At 40.4% G+C, this 24,977-nt stretch overlaps 1 protein-coding gene across 1 annotated transcript in view; it reads left to right on the forward strand.

Moving 5' to 3' along the window:
- ADAMTS18 (ADAM metallopeptidase with thrombospondin type 1 motif 18) overlaps positions 1-24,977 on the forward strand; it is a 282,250-nt gene that overhangs the window by 28,435 nt on the left and 228,838 nt on the right. The window lies entirely within an intron of this gene.

Here is a 24,977-nt window from a genome sequence, read left to right on the forward strand (position 1 = left end):
CAAGAACTCGTTTATGTCTTCTAAGTGCTCAACCTGTCTCCAGAGGAACAACTAACTTTGTGATACCGTGCAGACTTTACCCTTTTGAATGGTACTTTTTGTTGCAAGAGTTCACACACCATGCCTTGTTCCACATTTGCACTGCTGATTTCAATTTACCTTGTCTTCTTATCCCCTCTCAATGGAACACCCTCTTTCTTCCCAGAGTATAATTTATTGTGAACATCTTGATGTTCATTTCCTTTTGGTATGTCCTTTTGATTACATATGTAGTAAGGAAATTTGGAAAGAATAGGAAAGATCAGACTGAAACAAGGAGACAATGTTAAATATGAAATGAGACAAAGAACAGGTCAATGGTTGTGTGAACTGTAAATATTTGATAGACCCAGATAGTTTATGACACCTAACTGCTACTCTTTGTTTCAAATAAGACTTGTTTTCCACATTACCTAATAAAGATCAAACAAAATTGAGGAGCGAGGAGCAACCGAAGGTATGAACTTCAAGAAGATGCAAAGTGTGTGTATTTTGCCCAACTTCACCTCGTGGTCAAGTTTTAGCACAAAAATAAAAATAAAATTGGGAGCAATCACCAATAAATCTTTTTCTCTGCTGGAACATTCACAAACAAAAAGCACATCACTCTAGGTTTTTCTGCAGAACCTTGTGTTTTTCAGATTTATAAGCCTTTTTTAAACTTTGCAAATACACATCTTGACTACCCCTAGCATACACGAGCAATACGTCTACAGTTGGCTTAGAACTGTTTGGAGATTTGTGGTGCTGAAAGATGTTAAGCCACAAAATATAATTTACACATGATAGCAATAATATATAAGATCCTAAGTAGTAGCTTAAAATCTTTGATAACTTAATTATATTTTTGGAAGAATCTAAAAAAGGTTTGTGCCAAATATGACATTCGGATAAAGAAAATGTAGCCCTTAGTATTTTCTTTTGTAATTAAATAAAAAAGCATACAGATAGTCAGGAGCAAACACGGGTGTGTAATTTTTGATTAATACTTGAAACTTGTGTTAGCTGATAAACATTTAGGAATAAGCAGTGTACCTTTAACTTCGGTTTAACGCCTAAGTGGGAATGGCAGAAGCTTGAAGTAGACAGGGATTTTTCAACTCTATCCTTGAAGTGGCAGACATTGAAAGGAAAAATTATTGACACATTAAGGGGATGCAACATCATTCATACATTCTGTGGGAAAATTAGTAGGGAAGCCTTGTCCATCACGAGGTGACCTTGGCATACATCTTAGAAGACCTTGGTACCTACAGAAGACCTAGATGCCAAAAGATAAGCCATAGCCCTCTTTCTTCTAGACCTGGTCCTTGCTGCAAAAGTTAATATGCAAAAATGGAAGGTGTTTGAGGCGGTGGAAGGTTGGAACCAATGCATGAATAGGTACATTATTTTGGAGGCATGCATGTACAAGGCTCGTGGCCATTTACTCAACAATGGTAATATACTGGATATTGGATCCTTAGAAGGAGTGTCAAGGTATATGGTAGAGATGCTGCTGACTCGTTCTCACTGTGAGCGCATGAAGTATGTGGGTAGCTTGCGGAAAGGTACTGACGAAGTACCAGCATTCATTATCTTTACTGTATGTTTTCTTATTGTGTACTAACTGTTGATCATAATCCTTGCAAATATGTTGTGTTCTACAGTACACACATTTTAAAATGCCATTGGCTTTAAAAATTAGCCTGAAGTATAATTCTGCAGCCCTTTCCAAAATTACAAATTATTTTATTGTGGTTGTTGACTAAAGTTTCTATCCTAGGTTTATATGTGCAGGATTTTAATTTATCATTCCGTGTGGTCAGAATCTTCCACCTGGTGGTATCAACAATTTACCAAAAAAAGCACAAGTAAAACAATAATGAATGTGCTCTGGGATAGATTTATCACCAAGAATGTTTATTATGAAATGTTTTTACCCAATCTTTCTGGTTGACATTGGTGTGCAGGTCAGATTAAAAATATATCTTTCCTTTTGTAACAGTGTAGCAATTGACACAGGAGGGGTTGGTCATTGCTGCAGCATCAACCTTGTCATTATGGTGAACATACAAAGGGCATTTGTGAGCAGCATATGTATCACAGAGGCTATTACCAGGACGTTTGTGGTCACATCAGACCGAGCCACCCTTCTGCTTGGCAGGAGAACCATTTGTCTTTCTACATGGCAGAAAAGCAGTGATGAATTTGACTCCAAAATGGTCACAGTAATGACATTGACATTACACTTTTAACATGTTCAATTCCAATGTGGAGCTGAGGAATATTTGAAGTCCTATGAGACATTGAACACAGGCACAATATTATGGCATAACTCTATCAATTAGGGCTTCAACAGAAACAAAGTGATGGAAGTAATGTTTGAAATACTCTCAGACACTAGTGATCACTCAGAGCCACATTTCAGGCCATCAGTTTTGTTTTGCCTACTATGCCACTCTAGACAGAAAGCAGCCATAGTCAAATATGGTTCTGCTCAAAATAACAGTCCAAATTGCCAGGCTAGGTGTCCATCAGATGGGAATTTAAGCACCCCAGACTGGTTTTCACTACTTAGGCCTTGTCAGTGAGGTGTAGCTTGAGTCTTGTGACAAAGATCCCTCTCTATGCATACCCAATGCACTTCGAGGGTCATCAGAAGCGACAATCAGAAAAGTGATGGAAGGAATGCAAGCATTAACCTCACCCACTGGCAATCTCTTGGGGCTGCATTCTAGAATATATTAACTATGCACACTAGACAGAGATTTGCCATATTAGAATCAGTCGTGTTCTTGGGGCTTGTAAATGATTTATAGCTAGAGTACAGTAATACAGTGAGCATGGAATCAAAGTCTTGGCATGTCCATCTCATTTTGGGATTCTATTGCCACAAAGTGATGGAAGGAATGCTTCAAATTAATCTCAGACATGGGTGATCACTCAGAGCCACATTCCAGACCATCATTTTTGCCCACTATGCCACCCTAGACAGAGACTGACCATATGCAAATCTGTCTTGGTCCTCCTGAAAAAGGGAATCATCGAACTAAAACTTTCAGACTAGGTGTCCTTCGGATGGGAGCATAAGCAAATTCAGACCGGGTTTGGAATATTTAAGTCTCACATGTGAGGCGTGGCTTGAGACCTAACATGGTGAGTACAAAATCCACATCTGGGCATACCTTTAGGACATCTGACGTAACAAGCAAAAAAGTGATAGTAGTAGTGCACAGGACCCACGTCTGAACATGCCAGGGGTGCTAGACCAATGCAGGGTGGCCTTATGGGTGACTTGGGTGATCAAGCTGAGCTGGAAATAAAAGATAAATGATAGACTAGTTAATTTGATCTCCATCAAGAGAGACAGGAGGTCTTTGTATTTATCTGTCCAAAATGCCTTTGTCAACGTCTGATGTTGATGTCTCTGAAGTGCTTACTTTGCACGTAATTATAACTTTACCAACACATTTTAGGTGACTAGAAAGCTTATCCTAGAGAGACCAACAATGATTTAAAGCCATGCATTTTCAAAACAAGACCAAACACTGAAATGGCTAAAAGAAAAAGGCTCAATGTTGCCATGGCGACAAAATGCACTGGCTGTGCAGCTTTTACACAGGGTGACCTCAGTCAGTTTTCAGCTTTAGCTAGAAATGAACATAACCAAGTGCTGAATAATAAAGGAAAAGAGTAAAACACACATCACATTTATGAAGCCAAAACACAAACCTTAGAATTGAACATGTTTGAAAAAATTAATTGCAACTGTGTCATTTTACAAATGCCTTATATATTTTCTCTTTCTTCTAGTTATATGAGAAGAACACAAAAATATGAGCTTTAAGTATCTGAAAAGTACACACAAATGTATAACTTACCAAATCAGCAAGGCAGAATGTGGCTGGACTATGTCTCAGTCAGATGCTTCTGAGACTCAAACCTGCCTTTTTCCAAATTTGAAAAGAGCATGCCTGTAATCCCATCAGAGACTGGGCTTTAGTGCATTTGGATAGTATTACACCTCAGGCCATATACAATTACATGTTGTTTCTGTCAGTAGTGTGAAGACACAGATGCCTATTCCATAATGAGTTGTTTGACAGTATTATGCACAAAACACTGGCTGGGAAATACTACAGTTCTGGCCGAATTCGTCAGAACCCGGCTTGTGTTCTCTGTAGATCGCAAATTTAGAATATTTAATCAACAATTGGAAATCGTTTTTTTTGGTAACAGTTTATTGTTTATACTGATTTCTCTAAAACTATGTTAATCCTGGTTGGGTAATATTTGGAATTTGTATTATTTTTAATGCATAAGTCTACAAAAGAGGAGTACAATTCAAATACATTTGATTGTCTACAACAAACTGTAAGCTACTCAGGTTTATTACGCACCATAACCGTTTTCTGTGAGACAGTAGATAGGGAAAATGTGTAGTTTTGGACTCCCTGGCCGTTTTTTTGCCATCAAAGTCAAATGCACATTTGCATCTGTACAGCTTCACTGAGGATTCTGGCTTTCCTGCAGGCCTATCCATTTGAGGTGGCTGTGCTGCTCTCTGAGTAGATCAGATAGCCCAAGTGAATATTAAATCCGAAAGCCATCAAACCTGCCTGAGCTTAGAAAAAGGAATAGCTAGCACGTTTTCATGAGAGCGACTTATTGGCTGTGAATCTATCTGTTCTGTAGTTGTAGAAGAAAGCTTTACTCTAAAACCACTTTCTACAATCACAGTTTCATATTTGGAATAACACACAAACAAGCATTGGCAAAGCCAATGGGACTTGCCTATGGAAGAGCTATTGGCTTTGCCACTGTGTTTTAGCCATGTTGTACACCAGTGTGGCTGTTGTTCACTAAAGGCTAAACGTTAGTGGCAGAGAGGGGAGTGGTGTGGTGTGTTGTAGAATGGGATGGCAAAGAATTGAGTAGAGTGCTGTGGAGTGGAGTGGCAGAAAATGTTGTCTATTGGAGTGGCATAGTGTGGAGGTGTGTAAAGTGGCATAGACTGTAGTGGCATAGAGTAGAGTGGACTGGTGTAGAGTGCATTGGTGTAGAGTGTTGCAGAGTATAGTGACATAGAGTGCAGTGTCATTGAGTGCAGTAGCATTGAATTCCGCGGCGTACAATGCAGCGTCATAGAATGCAGCCGCATAGATAAGAGTGGTGCATAGTAGAATGCAGTGTTGCATAGTTCAGTGGCGCAGAGTGGAGTGGCACAGAGTAGAGTGGCACAGAGAAGAGTGGCACAGTGTAGAGTGGCAAAGAGTAGAGTAGAGTGGCATAGAGTGCTGTGACATAGAGTAGCGAGGCATAGAGTGATGCAGAGTTTAGTGATGTATAGTTGAGTGATGCAGAGGGCAGGGGTTCAGAGTAGAGTCAAGAGGCATAGTGTGCAGTGGCATAGAGTGCATAGTAGAGTCGAGTGGCAGAGAGTGCAGTGGCGTAGAGTGGCACAGAGTAGAGTAGTATAGAGTGGTGCAGAGTAGAGTGCCATAGAATGCAGTGGAAGAGAGTGCAGCGGTGTGAAGTAGAGTACAGTGGAGTAGTACAGGGTAAAGTATTGAAGAGTTCAGTGATGGAGAGTGTAGTGTTGCATAGTAGAGTGTCAGAGTGCAGTGGTGTAGAGTAGAGTAGGGTGGCACAGAGTGCAGTGACAGAGTGCAGTTGTGTAAAGTGCATTGGCATAGAGTGCAGTGGTTAAGAGTAGAGTGGTGCAGAGTGGTGTGACATAAAGTGGAGTGACACATAGTGGAGTAGAATGGCGTAGAGTGCAGTGCCATAAAGCAGATTGTTTCAAAGCAGAGTGAGGTGACGTAGTGTGGAGTGGTACAGGGTAGAGTTCAGTTGCGTAGAGTGTCATAGATTGTAATGACATAAAGTGATGTAGAGTGCAGTGTCATAGAGTGCAGTAGCGCAGAGTAAATTAGAGTGGTGTACAGTGGATTAGGGTAGAGTGCACAGGCATAGAGTTGAGTGTCAAGGAGTAAAATGTAGAGTGTATTGCCATAGAGTGCACTTGTGTAAAGTGCACTGTTGCAGAGAGGCGTATTGTATAGTGGTGTACAGTGAAGTTGTGCAGAGTAGATTGGTGTATCCTACACTGGAGTGGTGTACAGTGGAGTGGTGAAGAGTGCAATGGTGCACAGTAGAATGGCGAAGAGTGCATTGGCATAGGTTAGGGTGGTAGAGGGTAGATCAGAGAGGTGTATAGTGAAGTGGCATAGAGTAGAAAGGTGCAGAGTGCAGTGGTGTAGAGTGGTATAAAGTGGAATGGTGCAGAGTAAAGTGCAGTGATGTGGAGTGGTGCACAGTAGTGTGGAGTGGCATGGAGTGGAGTATTCGTGGTGTGGTAGCACACTGCCATTACAGACAACATATTTTCAATTGAAATTACCTTTACATTTGCACAGACATACAGCTTTACTAATAAAGCTATAGAGTGCACAGATGAAAATGTGTGGAAATTGCATCACAAAGTGTAATGATTTGTTTCGATCATATTAAAGTATTTGTTTCTAACACCCTTCAGAAATAACAAAATATGTGCTGTATTTGTGTTACTAATTCTGATGTAGTCTGAAATACTTACACAGTTCATTTAAATGTTGTTGTGCACTAGAAACAACTCTTTCCTACCCCCAGTATCCAGCAAGATTGTCACATAATTTTCTCATTTTGAAGTCAGAGAAAGAAAAGTAAACAATCACCCACAGAGGATAGCGTCTAACATTTGACCTAAGTATTTGAATGCACAGCAAATGTGATGAGATAAGAAAAATATTTACAGGCCTGTTTACAGAAGGGGAGACCCCGGAAGGATACTGTAAATTAGGTTTGGGTAAGAAAAGGTACAAATTCAAGTTGGACAGCCTAAAACAAGTAAAGTCAGCAAATGGAACGTAAGAAAATGTAAGTTACAAAGCCAATGGCAAGCAGCGGGCGGAATGCATTCCTAGGTCAGCTTTTTGAATGTTTTTAAATGTCTTTAGCAAACCAGACAGCTACACTGTCTGGTAGACTGCAAACTAAACACTAAATGGTGGAGTTTCCAGTGCTTGCATGACATTTCTGTAGTATAGATGTGAGGGTCCAGCTAGCGAAGGCGGCAGGCAACACTTCAGTTTTTCATGAACAAGCATTGTGAAATTAATCTGGAAGATGGGGGCCCAGCTGATAGCTTCTAACTTGACATTTGCTTACAAAGGCTGCCACCCCACCTGTATAATGCAGTACGGTGCAGATACCTGCTGAGAGTAAGTACCAGTATATTCTTACCAATATACTTATGCATTCACAAGGCATGAGGAGGGCTGAATGTACATGTGGTTTCGAAAAGGGTAGAGAAAGAGAAGTCTAGATTTTTAGGTGACATTTTTTTTATTTAAAAATTTTACTGAGCAATTCACTGAAAGTAAAAAAATCCCCCTAACTAATAAAAGGGTATGAACTTACTGAGCACTAAAATTCGGGACCCCACAATCAGAAAAAAGACAGCATTAGATAAATGTTAGCCATGCAATTGTATGGCACAAATTAATTTTAAAAAGTGAGTTCCTAATACTGAAAGCACCATTTGTTCCCACGCCAGAAGTAAAATCAAAAGGAAAAACTTACATTATTGGGGAGAATATTGGTGACTACTCGAACCCCTGGGCCCTCTTTTGGGTAATGTTCAACTTCTTTTAGTAGCTTTTAGCACAATATTAAAGTCAGCCGATGACACTTACTAGTTTAAATAGAAACGATTGAGTTTTATTTTAGGTCAATGAACTTAACACGAAAATAATAATGGGTTGCTTAAAAAATGTGGTATCTTGTCATTGGGCAGCACTATTCCTATCTCAACTGAATCAATATAAAGAGTAAAGTTGTTATTTTAGATTAGAGCTAAGCCACAGCTACTATATTTTCACTTCTGATGTATTTTACATAAGAGTATGATAGTCCACAACTCAGATCAGAATTGACCCAGGACTGAATTGTATGATGCTAATACAGCCTGGTTCCTTTCGGCACAAGGGTCATCTATAAGCGTGCCAGGAAATATTGGGCCTCATTTCGATTTCGGGGGACAGGTTACTCTGTCAAAACGGTGAGGGAGTAACCCGTCGCTGAAATCTAAATCTGGCCAATAGTGTGGTATAAAAAATAAGGGGCATATTTACTTGCCCCATGCGCCAGATTTACAACGTGGTGCAATGCATGCATTGCTCCACTGTGCAACCCCTTGCGCCACATCATGCCTGCGCCAGGCATAATGTATGTAAGGGAGGCATTCCAACACAATGGAGGCCCCAAAAAATTGCACAGTGAAATTTACTCGATTTTACTGCGAAATTTTTTCCATCATTTTTAAAGCCTGCTCATGGCAGGCATTAAAGTGGCGCACCCATAAAAAATCAATGGACCTTTATCTGCTTGCTGCACTAGCGTCAACATTGTGATGCTAGTGCAGCAAAGCGCCTTAGCAGCATCAAAAATTCTGACACTGTTGTGGTAACGACCACCATGGTGCACCGAATTGTAAATACTGTGCATCCATGGAGTCGTTAGGTGGGGCAAAGGCGACGCAAGAAAAGTGGCATATCGGGACCGATGTACCGCTTCTCATAAATATGCCCAATAGTTCTCGAAATAGTTTATAGGTAACATTTTCCTTCTTGAGACTCCTAGCAATTCTGCAATTCTACAACCTAAACATCAAAATCAAACACTTCTGGAGGTTTGTTAATATATACAACTTCTCCTCAGAGTAGCACACTTCCTGCTAATATTTGAACAGACACCTTCTTCAATAAATCCCTTAAACATTTTGATTGTAGTATATATATTTACCACTTAAATGCTCAGAGAAGGATAGATTTATAATTTGCATCTGAAAACTTAGGCCCATATTTATACATTTTTAGCACCTTTTTTGCGTCATTTTTTGATGCTAAAGTGGCGCAAAGTTTCAAAATATAATTGTATTTTGTAACTTTGCGCCGTTTTTGCATCAAAAAGCGGCGCAAATGCGGCACTAAAAAAGTATAAATATGGGCCTTAAAGAACTTCATCAATTCAACAATGTTTATCATGTATTTAAATACATGCTTCAAGAAGTGTTCTCAAAACCATATTTAGGCTACTGTCGGAATTGATATATAATCAAAGGAAATGGAAAACGTGCTTAAATCCTCTAAAATTCAGCCTCTTTGTTCTTAAGCCTTTTTATCTGTGAAGATTCATCCCTTGTAATAGGTGATGGGTGCCACAGCTGCAAGCAAAAAATATTTTACAACTTGGCCTGTAGTTCAAATACATGTCAGAATCTTTGTAATCCACCTTAAACATCTTCTTATCTCAACAAGGTATGGTTTACGTTAATATTCTAAGAAGTGCAATGAATAATCTATGTGCACACATCCATGTCTGAGTGTCCTGCAGTAGTTGCAGTGTGAATATCGGGCCCTATAACAACTCCACAAATAAATACATTTATAAGAATGTGCAACAACGTTGATAGTGCTACAGAGTTCTTTCCGACTAATGTATTTAACTGTGCAGACTGTATATAAAGGAGCTCATAGAACAATTGTACTGTACCATTATTTGCTCCTAATTAACGAAGGGAATAATTTGAAGTATTTGTGAAATATGTGCAATCAAATACATTAAAATTGCTTAATTTTCACAGTCTTGCTACATACAGCTTTAGCTGACAATGTTGGACCCCCATACTTTAACATATACTTAGAGTGCGGTTATGGTCAGTCCCCTCCTCATACGTGCATTACTTTCTTGTAAATTTTAGTTCTGTGTTCATAATTCAATGTGTTTCCTTATTATTCCTGTGTTTGCACTGCACCTGGAGATATTCCTCTTTATAACTGTTCCTAAGGATGAGTTGTATTTTTCCAGTACTTCCACTGCTAAAGAGAAGGACTATTTTTTATTTTGCTTTTAGCACTCCTTGTGAAGGCATTGTTTTAACCCCCATCCCTCTCTCTCAGTCCACTGAACCCTTAATGTCCTAACTGCTTCAAATATCTCCACCCTCCTTTTCCCAGTACAGTTCTATGTTTTTTACTTATTTCGCCACTGGACCTTTTCATTTTATTTTATTTTATTTTATTTTATTTTATTTTATTTTATATTTTAAACTGTTTTTAGGGGCAGACAGCTTCACACTACCTCCAGGATGCTCTACTCTGTCTGTGAAAAATATCCCATACATATTGTAATTTGCCTTTTCTAAATGGCCTACAGACAGTGGGGGGTCCTCTACAATAGCGTTGGAGCATCGCCCCATTGGCTAAGAGCCAGCAGCTGAAAAATATAACAATAGTTTTTTATTGTTTTATTTATCAGCTGCTAGCTGAGCCAGCGGTACCGGCCATGAGAGTGGGGAGGAGGAGTGGACTGCACTTAAAAGCACGGATGTCAGTTTTGGCTGGTTGTATTAGACCCGCCAAACTGACATGCGCATTTAGGTTTCTTCAACCCATTTGTTTTGCACAGCCGGGTTGAAGAAATGCACAGACTCCCATGCACTGCCTGAGTGGCAGACCAAGCAACTCATACCAATACTGGTGCTGCTCTCATGTTAGGTATAGCATGAGAGCAGAAAGAGGATTGCATGGGGAGTCTGTGCTAATGTTCCAGGGACTGCTGGAGGTGGTCAGCAGCAGGAGAAGTATGTTTCTGTATTACTATTGCACCTGTCGAACTCCCCCACCCCAAATCCCCCCTTGAGATTTGCAGTGGCCGCCATTGCCTACAGCCATCTTGGAATGGTGACTTAATAATAAAATATAACAAAGAAGGCCAAACGTGCATATGTGGGCGACCAAGATTGGGTGATTTTACTTTATGATGAAAACTAGTCTAAAACTGTTCTAAAATGGCAGTGGAGCATCTTTTTGCATACTTGAGTAGGTGGTCATCATATGAAATAGTTTTGTCATAAAATACCGAACAAACATTCCAAGATGGTACAGGTGTGCTGATATCATAGCAACCATTTATATATATATATTTAAAAAACTCTGCTTGATTGTAAAGCAAATAAGTATCAACAAAGCCAGTAGCTCTACACTTGTTTATTACAGATAAGACCAATTGGCATTTCAACTGTTTGCCTGTAATGTTCTTCCTCTCTCAGATTGTTGCACTCATTAGTGGCAGCATTATGACACCAGCTGTTCTTTGAAATCACAGATTTCTCTTGTGCCTGCAACAAATCTTCCTAGGATCATCCTACCCTACATATTTTCATTTTACATATGCAGGGCCCTCAACATCTGGTTAAGTGTGCGCCTGGACAGCTCTGTGCAATTAATGCTTTGACAATGGTGGAGGCCTCCTCGCTGCTCTGTGTTGGTCTGCAGCTCCCCCCCAACCTCCAAAGGAAGACCATAGCCCACACTACAAGAGCAGACAGAGTTATGGAACTATGTTTTCATTGCTTGACTTTGCACCATGGAATAACGGCATAGCTTTTGATAATACAGACATCAGTTGTGCATGAGGGTGGAGATGAATGGTGGAGATGAACTCTGTGATATGCCTTCTCTGGGGTGGTCTCTAGAGACTTTTTTGACCCGTCCTTTATCCTTCAGAAAGCTCTATGAAAAGACGGAAAGAAAGCTATACCACCCCATGAGTGAGGAAAGCGTGAACCTACCCCCCAGTGGCATGTTTTTTCTTCCCCAAGTTTTATAAGAGGAAAATATGTAGGGGCAAAGAGGATTCACTCATTTGCTTTGTTAATGCACCCATGAAGATAAGATGTAGCTCAAAACAGAATGCATGACGTCTTGAACAGCACTCATACCTTGGTTATTACACTAGGTGGTTTGTAACCAATTCTGTGATACCAACACTACTGCAAATGCAACAGCTGCCATTGTGACAAGTCCTATAATTTACAATTTAGCCTCAAGTGTGACTATCAACGAAGTCACCTGTATGTATTATATGCATATCAAAAGGAGGAAAGGCCGACTTCGTTTCATTAGAAATAGACTCTATTACTGACATACTATGAACACGCACAGACACAAACACACATACCTTAGCAGCAAAACCTTAAGGTCTGTCATTCCCGCAGACAAAACCTTATTTCTTCCTTGCTTTTAATTTGTCAAAATGGACTACCTAGAAGCAGCCAAGGTAGGTAATCACAAACCCTACCATGTACGAAGGTACTTTGTGTTCATTGATAGGAAGCTTTCACACTCCAAAATATACTGATTCATTGCTTTCCCTAACTTTCTAAGTACATTCTTGAGAATAGTGAATAAACATTAAGAAATGCTATATTTGTTTTGTTACTTAAAAATCTAAATGGAGTTAAGCAAACCCACTGCTGGGACAGTAGTCATGGAATGATCCTACTCAGCCCTCAGGAAAATTAATTAAATATAAATGATCAGAGAAAGGTGCCACAGATGAATTAACTCACTTGCCATATTGACTTCGGGCATTAATCTTTGTAACGCAACACGTTCTATGGATAAAAGGAGGATTGCAGATTTAATGATGTGCCTCTGGAGAATTGATATTGTTCCAAGGTATAAAACTAACCACATAATTCCACATACATTGAATTTATGTGATAAGATAGAGTAAGCAATGCAATAACATCTCCACTCCTTTACATTCTGACCTAGCTGTCATTTAATAAGTACAAATATTATTTCCCAATAAATTAATCTCCACAGAAAACAATGCCAAACTTTTGGTGCCTCATTTCTACAATTTGTACCACTTAAGCAAATGTGCCTGTGAATTTGCCAGCTGGGAAAATGTGGCTGTAAAGAACTTACAAAGCACACTTTGAGAACCCTGAAATGCCTTCTGTGTCTGACAGTGCTGCATTTTCATAAGAGTGGTCGATGGCAACAAGTGGAAATGCATTTCTCATTCTGGATTTTGACTTCATTGAACAGAAAACCTCTGCCATGAATTGGCTTCTGTCTCTGCTCCTACATGAACATAAAGTGACAAATTGAAACCTGGGCCACAGAACCTTTCATCAACCTGCCTCTCCAACCACCATGCACAATTCCTCTGTGTGAATGCAGTAGGTGACCTATCAACATTGCTCCTTACATTATACAAAATCAGACACACAGATGTTATTTTAGTTTGGTTTTTATTTTTGTTGTTAATGTTAAACAGCATTTATAATACGCACTCCTACTTTATATTTTTTTCATTTGGCCAAGATGCACCTCTCAGCAGTTGTGTATTGTGAATGCATGCAAGACTCCTACATAGGAGGTGTTCATATGCGGGCTGGGGACAGGTGAGTGTGCCAGCTCCAAGAAACCCACAGAGGATGATGTGAATTCAAATTCAGTGCCATATTGGTATAGCTCTTTACTGATGGCAAGGTGAGAGATCTGCGTGAAGAACCTAGTGTACCAGAGATTCCACTGGTACATCAGTGCAGGAATGTGGCAGTCATAGTGAAAGAGGATTGCCACAAAAGACAAGCCAGAAATTAGCCATGAGCATCATAATGCTTTTTGAAATATAATGGGTCCTCTCATTCAATATTGTTGGTTGGCTTTACTGTCACACTTATTTGCCTGCTTCTGCTGATAGCTTTCCTTGTTCAGCCTGCCAATCTTGTGTTTGACCCTCACCTGGATCATAGCCTCTTTACCATCTCCTTGATAGGGCTTGCTTCTGTCCTTCCATTGCTCACTTTTATGGAACTACTTTTTCATTTTGCTTAAGCACTCCTTGAGAATGCCTGTAATACCCAGCTTTTTCCTGTTCCCTGTGTGCTCCCACCAAATTGCACCTGTGTTCTGTCTTCCTGTCTTGTATAATTCTCCCCCCCACACACTCTGTGTTGTTAACAGATCTCGCCCCAAATGTCCTCTTGCTCTACAAACAAACTCATTGTCTGGCCAATGCTGAACATCTCTCATATCTACCAGTGTGAAGAAACACTCAAGAACACCTTTGAGATGCACACAATCTAAAAGGATACATTATGTTTTCTTTAATGTACTGAAAGACTAATACCAATCACTACATTTCAATACTCGTCCACTCGTTATCAGTTGCACTCAAGTTTGCAACTCTTCTCTATACATCTAGGTAAAATTCAGTCTTTTCACCACTTTCTCTATTTGTTGCAATTTTCCCTGAAGCCCTTGCAGAAAAAAGCCAAGGGCAACAGAGGTTTACTACAGCTCCATGCAAGATTTATTTTTCTGTTGCTTACTGCCCACTCCAGCACTATGAATCTTATTACAGGACATCACTGCTCCTTACACAAACATCTTCATTCCTTTAAATCAGCTCCAACTTCTCAAAAGCTAACGCTCCATGTGATCCTGGGCAGAATGACAGAAAATTGCTTGCTGACATGGTTTCCATTTTTAATAACTTACTGATTATTTTACACATTAAATTCTGTTCCCCAGCATTGCTCTGCAATTATCGCCCTTAGATTGCTACTTAAAAGTGTTAATTGAGTTCACATGTTTAATCAGTGTTTGAAATAGGAAGTGGTATCCTTTTTCAATATTAAAATGAGGTAATGTGTACTTATGGCATATTAAGAATTGCACTCACACCGTGACGTCCTCCCAAACTTTAAACAGCGTTTTTCAAGCCTGGCTTTGTGACAGAATCCTTTTTATTGCAAACCTAGTGTTGTACAATGTTCGTATTAAAAATACATGTTTTCATACAGGGACTTTCGTTTTGTCCGGTTCAATCATTAGTCTAAGTGTTATTGGCCTTCACATTTGCTTCATCCCACTGCAATATAACAGTAATAGGTCTGCCCACTACATCAACTGGCCATCTTCAGAGTGTGTGGGAGGCACTTTTCTTATGCAGATATGTACATCCAACTAAAAAATGACCTCGCTCCAGTTCCTGGGATAGTATCACAAATATAGATCTTGTTTCATTTTTTAAATTAATTTTTTAGGTGACAGTTAGAACTTTTTTCCTGCAAAAATCAACTCACCACCGTCAGACCTTGGCACATACTTTTTCTTACTTTTACAGTTTTAAAGCCTACTGGATATGTTTACAAAAAACCTCCTCTCACACGTATATTTTTATTTTGTCTCTGCCAAAAAATAAATAAAAATGTGCAGGGTCGAGTGACTGCAGTTTTCAGACCTGCTGCCTTGCTGCATAGTCAGCATTTTCACATTAAAAACATCTCAGTTGTTTATGCGGTTCAAGTAGTTTTCTAGTTCAAGTAGTGTCTGACAAAATTTGCTTGCATAATGATGTATGCGTTGCTGTATCGCACATCGTCGGTAAACAGCATCTGCAAAACTAATAGACCGAAAAGGAGAGAGCTTTTGGATGTGCCAATGATTTTTCCACAGAGAAAATGGTGAATGCTGTTGCTGGTATTATGTGTTTTTGTTATTAGGCTGGGTGGGGTCAGAGGCCGTTATCCTATCTTGGACAACACTTGCGTTTTAGGCAGTGAGTCATAAAAGCAGCAATTGTAGAGGCTGAGCTTGCAATCATGATCCTGATTAAACTATGGCCTGAGCATGCAAGACAGTCTTCCGTCTTTGCCTCCTGGTGGCAGCGATAGCAGGTATTTTCCCAGTGCCACAGTGTAATCCCATCTGGTTGTGCATTTTCCTCTGTGCTACTGCATAATGCACCTTAAAATTAAAAGGTTAACTTCAGCACCTGGCTCGCAGTCCCTGGATATATATTGAGAAAACGTAGTATTCCGGGCCAATGTACTGTTAAACAGTGGCACGCAGAGCCATGGAGATTGGCCCATTATTTGCAGCCATCCATTTGGGGCCATGGAGTATGAGTAGTTTAGTCTCAAGCAAAGAGGTATCCTAAAATGTGCACAGACACGTTGCCTTAATGTTAGCATGGTTCCCATTATGCCGTATGTGGTTACCTTGAAATGATCTTTAGAACCAGTAAGCACCTCCAATAGTCACTCTGTAAAGTAATTTTTCTTAACTATCTTTGTTGAATGAGGTGATTTTCCATCACGTCAGTAGTTCCTTCTTCAAAATTGTTCTGCCTGTCCTACTTTAAGGTTGTTTAGGAACCATTTTCTGTGATGATGTAGTATCATTTTCTCAGTCATCACCCCATGCAAGTAAACATCAACTGCTCTCCATCAGTGTTCTTGTTTTCCACCAGATCAGAAAAAAACATCTAGGATGGTGCAGTAGCTCCAAAGGTAAACTGATTTGGGGGGACGTCTTTTGTCTACCAGTGTCAGAGATGAGCATTTGTTTTCTTGTGGTAGCTTTACCCTTCTTTGGGTATGGGGGTCTCTGTGAGATTTGACTACCCCTGAGGAGAATCTTATATACTACTTACCTATTGTGACAGAGATGTTCTGTTAGCCCAAAGGCACATCAGTCATGTTCAGCTAGCCCATTGTTAAAGCATGACTCAGGGGCTTCAATGGACACATATTACTCAAAGAGGAACTGGACTGCTATAATTCTCCCTATCCAGGGCCACCTAAATGGTTGAAGGTGTAAGAAAACTGTACTCCACATCAAAAGCAGAACCACCAGTATCAAATGTACCAAGCTGTCAACGAATCTTCATTGCTGTCTAGTGCCCTATGAGAACCATTTTCACATTTGCTCTTTGTCCATTGTTTGTAAAATGTGTTCCAACTGTCTATTCATATCAGGAATTTTGAAACCTCTACATCTTTGCCTTTCACGTTTTATAAGTGAAGGGCAATCAGTTATCAGCTTTTAGGCTTGGTGTCTGCAGCCAGATTTGATTTGCATTCACAATGGTCCAAGAATCCACTGGATGTTCCAATGTTACATGAAGTATTTTATAAAGTCCATACAATCACTGTTGATTTGATATGATAGTGCACCCTTAATATCATCACAGTCACATTGTCACACTGTTAGTTTGTCACATTTACATTGTCAAATGAATTTACCTGATCAACATTTACAGCGTTCACATTTATATTATAATCAGGCTAATTTTCTTTTATCACTTGTAATTAGGGTTAGAGTTTAGGTTTAACATTAATGGTTGGGTGTGGGTTAAGGGATGTGCCTAAGGTTAAGAGGCAGGAAGTAGGTAGCAATACGGGTTGGTTTTAAATTAAGGGTTAGAAAGTGGGGTTTGGTTAAAAGATATCTTTAGCATTAGCTTTAGGGTTAAGATTAAAGTTAGAGTTGGAAAGCTGATGACATAAAGACATCAACCGTGTGGTTATCATGTGATGGTGAAATATGAGTAAATTTTAAATTAACAATATCAGGGTTTGACTATGTGTTTATCAATGTAAAAGTTGACAATGTAGCTGTAGTTGACTTAGTGGTCAATTCCCAGACATATATTTCAATATTTTGGTGCCTGGCTGGAGTCTGTATCGTTTTCACATCATTTTCATTTCACTTTCAACTTTGTGCAGAATAAAGACTGCTGCTCAATCAGTTTCTGTCTTCAGACTCTTTAAAACATCCATTGTTATGATAAAACTCATATCACTCATAGCTTCAAACAAAATTCTATCCAATGCATGTTGGGCGGAAAATGTATGTAAGACTTCATTTGACTTGCTTCATATAATTTTAACTCACTTGACATTGCCTTAAATACTTGCCTTTAGCTCTTTGGCATGCGTTTCATCACTGAAAACCACTTGGCATGTTCCCAATTTAACAGATATAACATCAAGTTACCTCTTCCTTTCATGATTTCAGCAATTATTTCTGGCACAATGAGTCATATCTTCAAGTCTTGTGTTTCCTTTTTAATGGATTACTGTGATCAGGTATACATTAATCATGATATGTCACTGTGGGAAATTGCCCTTTCTCTAGGGTTATCCCCAAACGTTTTGCCTTCCTCCTCCTATTTTTATGACCGTTTTTTTGTTAAGTCTAGTACTCTGGGCTTTTTACCACTGCTAATCAGCACTAAAGTGCATGTGCTCTCTCTCCCCTAAAACATGGCATGATTGGGTTACTCATGTTTGGCATATTCGATTTACTTGTAAGTCCCTGGTAAAGTGGTATACCATATTCCCATGGCTTGTAAATTAAATGCTACAAGTGGGCCTTCAATGCTGATTATGCCTCTCATAGAAGTAGCCTTTTATACCTGTCTCAGGCCTGCCACTGCAGTGCCTGTGTGTGCCGTTTACTGTCACATTGACTTGGCATTTCAAACTACTTGTGAAGTCCTAAACTCCCCATTTAGTACACCTAGGTCACCCCTAAGGTAGACCCAAGGTAACCCTACGGGCAGAGTGCTGTGTATGTAAAATGTATGACATGTACTTTTATGTTTTGCATGTCCTAGTAGTGACAAACAGCCTATTTTATTTTTCACTACTGTGAGGGCTACTCCGCTCATAGGTTAGCATTGGTGATTCCCTTATATACGTTTAAGTGGTAATTTCTGATCTGAAAGGAGTAGCGTTGGTAGGTATGGTATGTTTAGAATGGTAGTGAGAAATCCTGCTTATTGGTGGTGAAAGATGGCATTTCTCTGTGCTTATCACTCTAGCGTTCACGCAGCCTGACTCCAATCCACAACTAGGGCAGAGTGACAGCAACACATTGTGCATACTTTTCAGACAGCCATAACACAGGAGGACCTGGGTGTGACAGGAGAGGCATCTGCATTCATCTGCATACTGATAGTCTTCCTGGGCTGGGAGAAAAACAGAGCGTTCACACATTACATGTCAATAGGTTGTGTACGGCTCACACACAAAGAACTGATTTACTTTCTTCTTATGCCTGGAGCCAGGGCTGGGCTGCAAGGGATCTGTGTTACTCTTGAAAGGGTTCCTTTGACGTCACACCTTACATCAAAGATATTTTTGAGTGTAAATACAAGACTCTGACCCCATATTTTCAGAGCACTTTTGGAACTGGGACTGAACCTCTGACAGCAGGACCGCTGCACTGTGCAAAGGACTCATCTGGACTGCTCTTCTGCTGTTGCCCTGCCCTTCTGCCTCTTGATGGGTGGCCTAAAGGACTCACTGTTTTGCTTTTGTGCTTGTTGCCCTGTTGCCAGCTGCTCCCTGAATCTGTTATTCCAAGGCCCTGTGGGGCTGCCAGGAAGAACTGCCCCTTGACCCCTGGACTTTGTTTTGTGCTGGCCTTCCTGTTTGCAGATCCCTGCCTTTTGCTTAGTGTTCACACAGGGGCCTTGCTTATTTGTCCCACCTTTTCCTTCAGGAATCTCAGGGACCTCATTCCTTCCAAGTGCTGTCTGGCCTGTCTAACCCTAAACCACTTGGTGAGCGCTTCATGCTTTCACTTTCTTTCCCTCCCAGGGATCAGCACCTAGAGAGCGACTCTCTTCTGTCCAGCCAGCGCATGGAGAGAGTTTTATCTGGTCCCCTTGAAGAGTGTGTGGTTAGTTCTAAAGTTCAGCACGTGGGGTGCACCATTGTATGGCCCTTAGTCAGAGGGGCAGATGCAGTGGTTGGCTCGGCACTCCCACAGTCATCACAGCATCCCCCACCTCACTGCCCCAGAGCAGGATAGGAAGTTGCCGTGCCATTGTGGGGCAGCTCTGCAGTTCCTCAAACTCAGAGAAGTGATGCAACTGCTGCACTGTGGGAGCCCCACTCAGATGGACCCCACTTACCGGACCAGCGTGACACATGGAGTCCACACCGTGGTGGCCCCCCTCAGCCTGGCCCTCCTGCAGTGCCTGGATACGGTAGAAGTCTACGTTGCTGCTGAAAGAGTCAGGGTGTAACACCAGCTGGCCAGGTGCAGTTCTTGAGGGTTACTGGTCGTGGTGAGGGAGACTCAGCAGCACTAAGTTCAGCAGCTGCACAGTCCACACGTCGGCAGCTCACCTGTGACCCTAACCACGGGGAGACTGGGAGAGGTTTCCCACCCTTGTCTATGGTGTGTGCGTGTCTTGCAGGAGTACTCCAATGGGCAATCAGGTCATGCTGACCATTATGTTGCTGGGTTCTGGGGTCATGCACCTCGGAATTGCCCTGATCTACGAATAGGTCTTGCATCATTTGTTGTGATCATTTGCTTTTGGGACAATTTTCTATTTGGCTGGCAAGCAATTGATTGCTAAAGCAGAAATATGTTTGCTCACAAATGTAGCTCAAAAACTGGTATTCCTGTGGTATACTGTAGTTTATGGTCGACCCACCGGAATTCTGAGTGAAGAAAATCAGAAGTCAGTACACAAAATGGGACTACAGTTTCCATGCTGAATATATAAGAATGAAAGTACTGTTGGTATCAGTGTTTGTTCACAGTATTTTAAAGTAGACAAAGGTGTTTGTCAAGAACATAGTGAAAAGTTTAGTAGTGAGCTATTTACAATAGATTTTATCATAATAGTAACACAGTAATTACAGAATTTCCAAAACAAAGTAAAATTGAAACAATATGAAAGCCTGTGCCACCCTCAGGGTTAATTAAAATGATACAACAATTGGAGAACAACATTACACTGTACACATTTGAAGTGTGAATTTCATTTGTCATACCATTACCTTTTCACAACATGCTTCACATTCACCTTAACACTGCATTGCCGCCATTACATTATCTCTTCCTTTAAATCAATACTTCACCTAAGCTTAACTCCTAAATACTTGAATTAATCTCAGATATTGGTTGTTGGTGATTGGGGCAACATTCCAGTTTTTCTCCCACCCTGCCACTCTGTACAGAGAACAGCTGTAAGAAATTGGGTTATTTGTTTGAGGGGAGTGCAAGCGAGGTCACTTTTGAGATGCATCACATTGTGTTGATTCCGATCAGGCTACCGATCAGGAGCCTAGAGGGGTTGAGATGCAAGGTCCTGCATATAGCTGCATTGCACTTTGCAGGATTTGATGGACCCTACAGTTAGGCAGGAGGGAGTATGCTCTGATGTCAGCTAAAGGTCCAGAACCTTTTGGGAGACCTCTTGTGAATCAGGAAGCACTCCAGGTAGCAGGACTCAGGGAAGTCCAGTGCAGCAGGTCATCTGGGAAGTTGCAATGAGGCCTCTGAACCTTGTTTTGTCCCTGAAGCTCACAAAGGAGGTCAGCCAACTGACCCTTTGAATCCGTATGGGTAGCCTGGGAAGAAGAAAAGCCGTTGCAATATTCCTTCATAGACAGCAAGGCTGTGATTCAGCAGCAGCACATTTCTTCATGTACAACTTCCATAGGCCCAGGAAAGGTCCGATTAGTGGCTCACAAGGCCCAATATTTATACATGCTGCCAGCAGTTGTGTGGGGTGAACCCCTGTCCCACCCCCCAGACCTGATTCTATAAAGTTTCTTTTACTCCCATCCTCAAGTCTCCAAACAGTCTGAGGGTGACAAAAGGCAGGGCAGTCCTGGTGTCAGATTCATTTTTGTGTGCAGGAGGTAAAGCCCTTTGAAATGTAAGTGAACCTCTGACCCTGTCATCCTGCCAAGTTTGCCCATCCTGTCCACATCTAAGCCTACTTTGTGTTACTGTCTGGAAGGAACACACAAATTCCAGCAGCAAACCCATTCAAAGTCATGTGATCTAGGACAATGGCAGAAGACACAAATGGTTGGAACAAGAAATTGTGATGTAAAATCTGACTGTACCTTAGAGGATTTTAAATTACAATTAATTTGAGTGTAAACAGTATATCTCTACCTGCTCCCAATCCAAATATAGAACTTATTAGGTGTAATAAGGTAGCCCTGTGTTAGTCAATGCAAGAGATAGGCCATACAGCAGTGAAAAACAACTTTATGAGTTTTTCACTGTTAGGCTATATGAAACTTAAGTACACCTGTTGTACTTTTTAAATACAATGAATCCTGTCCTAGTAGCCTTGGGGCCTACCTTTGGGGTGATGTATAAGTATTAAAAAGGAAGGCTTGGGCCTAGCAAATGTTTATTTTCCCAGTTCAAAAAGGTAGTTTAAAACTGCACTACAGCTTCCCTGGCAGACCTGAAACATATTTAAAGGGATACTTTAGCACGTGGCACAATGAGTGCCACTGGCACACTAGCAGCATTTAATTTACAGGCCCTGGGTATATGCAGGACCATACATAAACAACTTATAAGTAAATTAAATATACCAATTACATAGGTGCCAACTGTACCATGCTTTAGGGAGAGATCCCAAGTACTTTTTCACTGGTTAGCAGGAAAAATGTGAAGCGGGTCCTAATGGCAAAAAACGTGTTCAGCAACAGAGGGCAAACCATCTTGGAGAAAACTGGCAAAAAGGGCAGTGTAATCTGTGGCAATTCTCGCCGATGGTGAGTTACAAAATGCATACATCACCCTTTGTGAGGCCTGCATTCTATTTTTCCCATGGAGCAGTGCCTTCACCAATGTATGTTGGATAATGGGACATGCACAAATGTGAGAAGTCCCTTAAATGGATTTCACACTCCTCATATAAATGTAGGAACTCCTCTCAGAAATTGCTAGAGGAGGATCTCTGCTGGCACATTCAATATTACAAAATTCTTCTCAACAGAAGTTTTGCAGATCTCTTCATGGTAAACCGGAAAATGTATTTTAAGGATCATCTCTTTGCACAGTATTTCGTGGAGCAAGGAGACAGATTGCGCCTGTTCACTAGAGCACCGTTAACGAGAAACTCTAAACTAAGGGCAGGGCCACTGGAATTATGCAGTTGTGCAGTCAGGGCGATTTGCACATAGTTATACATTTGCTGAATTTGTTACATAATCCATCATCTGCTGCACAATCTGCAAATTTTAGCAACAAAAAAAAAAGATTTGTTTCTAGCTCCAACAGTTTAAAAGTTACTAAAAGCGCAGTAACACATGTCGCTCAGTGGAAGGCCCTTTGCAGAGGCTGACTGGTCACCTTTCTATTGCTTGTTGCTATATTTCAGTATTAAACTGGTACTAGTGAAGTTCAACTAATGCCCAGCCTGTGTCGACAAGTTGCAAAATGACAATATAATGATAGAATAGTATCATAAAATGTGCGCATAATGACGGATACTTTGCCTTTACCTGTTGCATAATTTACTCAAACCTGGTGCATAATTTGGCCCTCCCCTTCAGCATAATTGTAATGGCCATGACTAAGTGGCATATTTTCAAGCCCCGAGGCACAGGGCAGCGCAGCAAGTGACCTTGTTGCATTGCCCTACGCCACAGCGAAATGGTAGCAATGCACTGTATTTACAAGATACAATGTATTTCTGTGCTTCCCCCCTGCGCTGGTGCACAAATTGCTGCCTAACACCCACACAGGCACCCTTGCACCATTGTGCAAGGGTGCCTGCTTTGTCAGCGGAATTATTTTTGTACAGAAAGAGGAAACAGCGAGAAGAAATAAAGATATTTTTCCTTGTTGCGCCTTCACTGCGGAGGATTACTGCTTTGATGCATTTTCAGGGTTACAGATTCTTGTTAATCCAGGAATGCGTCAAAACCCATGGGTGTTTTTATGGGAATGCCTCCTTGATGCAGTGTGAGGCAACAGAGCGGCTTGCACTGTGTTACCTTACACCATATCTACAAAACCAAGAAAAGCCAATCAAAGTAGCTTTGGTGCTCTTATAGATATGAGTCTACACTATGCCCCATCAGTACATCACAAAAAGTGACACACCTGGCTTGTAAATAAGTCCCTAAGTTGTCCAGGACTTTCCATTAGAAGGCGTATCACATGTTGACAAGTGTTTCACTGGATCGTTCTCTTATATTGACAGGACTGAAAGAAAGGGTCATGTTATTTGGAAATTGAAGCCCATGCAATAATGACAAAAGTTTCAGTGAACTAGATCATTCCACAATCAAAATGAACCCGCCTTTTCTACGTTTTCTCGCCAACCTTTTTGTACATTTTCTCCCCCTTGCCTTCATTGAAGTTGAAAATAGTTGAATATTCTTACAATTAGTTTCCATTTCAGAACTATACATGATGGTTTCTTTTTGTGCTCATGTTCATTCCCTTTGTTTAGGAAAAAGTAAACTTTTGAAACTAAATACCAATCCTGATTTTACTAAATATTGTTTTCCTTTCCTTTTTAAGTGCATTTCTCCGTAAATGTGTTGTTTTAAATGCTAAAGTTATACATTGGATTTTCGGATATCATTGTCTTATGTCAATTGATGTTAATTCTTCTTCTTTTTGGCTTTTGACTACTTTGTAATTGGAGCAGCGGTTTCGTTCAAAATCATGTATTCTGACACAACATCAAATAAAACATTTGGTTCGTTATGTTTTACATGTTTTAAGTGCCTTACATTTTTCAATCTAATTCAGCTATTAGTGACTGTCATTTTTGTGATACTTTCTACTTTAATGCTACAAATTACCATGCAGTTTCTGTGAAGACATTGTGTGCGAGTTTAGTTTATAAATTATTTTAAACTTGCTTTTGTTTAAAAGAGGATTGACATGTTTTTACATACAACTTGCGGTGTCTGGTATCTGCCTTTTTTAGAGCTTTAAAATTGTGCCTTGAACTGATTTATGGACGTTTCTACAGAATTCTTAAAACTTATTTTCTTCTCGAGCTAGTTTTACACGATTATATTGTTACCTCATGTCTCATGGAAAAATGTGGTGCCGTGTAATAATCATGGCCATTGCTAGGGCCATACTTAATATTTTGTGCACTGGTTGTCATGGTCAATGCATACCTTACTCTCACCTTTTCTTGTTGCATGTAAAAACTTGAAACATTCCCAGGGGCACAACCCAAGTGGTGTGCTAAATCTAAAATCAGGAGCAAACAATGTTTGTGCCTGATTCTAGATTCCAAGTAGAGCAATATTAGCATTCCGTCCTGGTGTTTTTTCTAATTTCACCTTGTGACATTTGTGGAGTGAAAACAGTTTGGTTAGGAAAATAACATTTGATTTTAATATACAGTGAATCCAAAACCACATTTCATTCCCCATTCTGACCTCAAAAACTTTTGTGGCATAGAAGTGCCTGGGAAAAACAGCAAACAGTTTTTCCTGTGGTGTTTTTGCGCACAGA

Source organism: Pleurodeles waltl, chromosome 12 (genome assembly GCF_031143425.1).
Source record: "Pleurodeles waltl isolate 20211129_DDA chromosome 12, aPleWal1.hap1.20221129, whole genome shotgun sequence".
Lineage (NCBI taxonomy): Eukaryota > Metazoa > Chordata > Amphibia > Caudata > Salamandridae > Pleurodeles > Pleurodeles waltl.